The sequence below is a fragment of the Patella vulgata genome, chromosome 9, assembly GCF_932274485.2.
Source record: "Patella vulgata chromosome 9, xgPatVulg1.2, whole genome shotgun sequence".
Taxonomy (NCBI): domain Eukaryota; kingdom Metazoa; phylum Mollusca; class Gastropoda; family Patellidae; genus Patella; species Patella vulgata.
In genome coordinates this window covers 6,340,821-6,344,143 of record NC_065887.2, presented here as the reverse complement: position 1 = coordinate 6,344,143, position 3,323 = coordinate 6,340,821, and positions in this window count along the sequence as shown.

Here is a 3,323-nt window from a genome sequence, read left to right as displayed (position 1 = left end):
TTCCTTTTATAGCGGGGGGGTCACGGTGGCTAAGTGGGTAAGACACTGGCTCGCTAGCCTCTAGGTTGGGTCTTCGATCCCTGCATTGGCCGAGAAAGTTTAGTTATGCAGGACGGAGGGCCTGACAAGGCCAGCTGTCTAGTCATTTGGATTAGACAAAAAACAAAGGTCCCGTTTACACATTGGCGTGCACGCAAAAAATCCCTTGACAGTTGGAATTCGATGTAAGAGTAGGCCGTAGTGCCCGCTGCCTGGGCAAAATTTCCCTCATAGCACACTGTATGACGTATGTCCGTCGTCATTAGCCCAGTTCGGAGTAAAAAAAACAGTAGGACATTAAATCTCACCCATTTCATTTCATTTCAGTTACTTTTATAACATGGTATCCCACTTGTTTACAAATCTACCATCTGACTTGTTCCTTTCAAACAACGAGTAGGGTTGCCTGTCACACCTCGTGGATTGTCTCCGGGTCCTCTGGTTTCCTCCCACTGCTAAAGACCTCTACACACAAGCGAATTATTGAAATAAAATTAAACCGTATGTTAGTCCCGAAATGACCTAGTTTGTGTCGAGTGGATGTTAAACCCCATTTCTCTCTCTCTCTCTCTCTGTTCCCTTCAATTATTGTTGGCAGTGTAGTTTCCCCTAATGCAGGAGGGAGGGCCCGGCTGTATAGGAAGGACATATATATAGTCATTCAGATTGGATGAGATGTTTTGTGTGCCGCCTTGACAGTTTGGATTTGAAAATAAGAATATGCCATAGCAACGCGATCAGGGCAAAATGTCCTTTATAACACACTGCATGGTGTATGCCCGTCTTTGTTAGCCCAGTAGGATCAGGAAGAGAGAGAGAAAATGGGGTTTAACGTTCACTCAACACAAACTAGGTCATTTTGGGACTAACATACGGTTGAATTTTATTTCAATAATTTGCTTGCACGTAGGGGTCTTTAGCAGTGCGAGGAAACTAGAGGACCCTGTGAAAACCCACAAGGGTGGACAGGCAACCCAACTCCTTGTTATGTACAAAGGGGGGGTCTAAACCACGCCAGTTGACTCAATGACAGACACGTTAACCATTCGGCCACCATCCCCCCTCGGTAGGAGAAGAAACAAATAAGATGTTAAACTGTATTTGTTTAATTTATTCTGATTATTCATCCTCTGTTTTACCAGGAAAAAGAATTTTTAAGGAATTCTGTGTCTAAGATTGTCCAAGTTTCACCAAATATTTTAGTTGTAGAAAAGACTGTTTCCCGTTTAGCACAAGATTTTCTACTAGAAGCAGGAATAACGTTAATATTTAATGTTAAACCAGTAAGTATATCAAGCAACAATATTATATACAATCTTACTTTTATTTTATTCAGTTCTTCAAAATATTTGAAATTCTGTTAACTACCAGCTCATGTTTGATAGCACATCTGTTGACATGAACATACAATAAAAGTATCCACATAAACTTAAAAGCATACAATGAACTTTATCTGAAGTAGTAATGGCGCTATACACATTCTCTGAGGGTCAGTTGGTCTGTCAGTGTGGGCTTACCAGACTGGCGCTTTATCTACTGACTGTCATAAATGTCTTGCATTTCAGTGCTGGTTGTACCGATTTCTTGAACCTTATTTATATAGAAAAATGTTTAATATTTTGATTTTATATAGTAAACTGTTTAATATTATAATAATGTACACAGGTCCCAATTCTATGAAATGCACTTACTTTTATTAGTGGGTGACATTTCGACTAGTCTTCTCAAGTTGTTATCATTGCTTGATAAAGACTAGAGACGCTTAGTCGAGCATTGCTCAGTAATAAACAGTAATTCTGTTTCATAGAATTGGGACCTGGAGATCGCAGGTGGATTTGAGTCACGTATGATATGGCACAAATTTCACGAGACATTGGAAAAGGGTGCGCCTAAACAATGCATATTTTTTTTTCCTGAAACACATCTGCCCAAGTCGCCCTGCGCCTTATCTACGCATGCACCTAATACACCGAAAAATACGGTAGATCAATTACTAAATGTTGTTGAAACAATTGATGATGATGATGTTATAGGAAACTGTTTAATATTATGATAATGATATATTTTAGAGAGTTATGGAGAGATTATCGAGATTTACTCAGACTGATATTATACCATCTATAGATAGTCTAGCTGGTTCACCTAATCTTGGTGTCTGTCATACATTCCGTACACAGGCTTATACACTTCCCAGTGGTAATTATAACATTCTTTATACACTTCCCAACTGTGGTTATTATAACATTCTTTATATATTTCCCAGTGGTAATTATAACATTCTTTATACACTTCCCAGTGGTAATTATAACATACTTATACATTTCCCAACGGTAATTATAACATCCTTTATACACTTCCCAGTGGTAATTATAACATTATTTATACACTTCCCAGTGGTAATTATAACATACTTATACATTTCCCAACGGTAATTATAACATTCTTTATATACTTCTCAGTGGTAATTATAACATTCTTTATATACTTCTCAGTGGTAATTATAACATTATTTATACACTTCCCAGTGGTAATTATAACATTATTTATACACTTCCCAGTGGTAATTATAACATTATTTATACATTTCCCAACTGTGGTTATTATAACATTCTTATACATTTCCCATTTGCGGTTAATAACATTCTTCATGCACTTCCCAACGGCGGTTATTATAACATCCTTTATACACTTCCCAATGGTAATTATAACATTCTTTATGCACTTCCCAACTGTGGTTATTATAACATTCTTTATACACTTTCCAACGGTAATTATAACATTCTTCATACACTTTCCAACTGTGGTTATTATAACATATTTTATACCCTTTCAAACAGTAATTATAACATTCTTTATATATTTCCCAGCTGTAATTATAACATTCTTTATACACTTCCCAACTGTAATTATAACAGTCTTTATATACTTCTCAGTGGTAATTATAACATTCTTTATATACTTCTCAGTGGTAATTATAACATTATTTATACACTTCCCAGTGGTAATTATAAAATTATTTATACATTTCCCAACTGTGGTTATTATAACATTCTTATACATTTCCCATTTGCGGTTAATAACATTCTTCATGCACTTCCCAACGGCGGTTATTATAACATCCTTTATACACTTCCCAACGGTAATTATAACATTCTTTATGCACTTCCCAACTGTGGTTATTATAACATTCTTTATACACTTCCCAACGGTAATTATAACATTCTTCATACACTTTCCAACTGTGGTTATTATAACATATTTTATACCCTTTCAAACAGTAATTA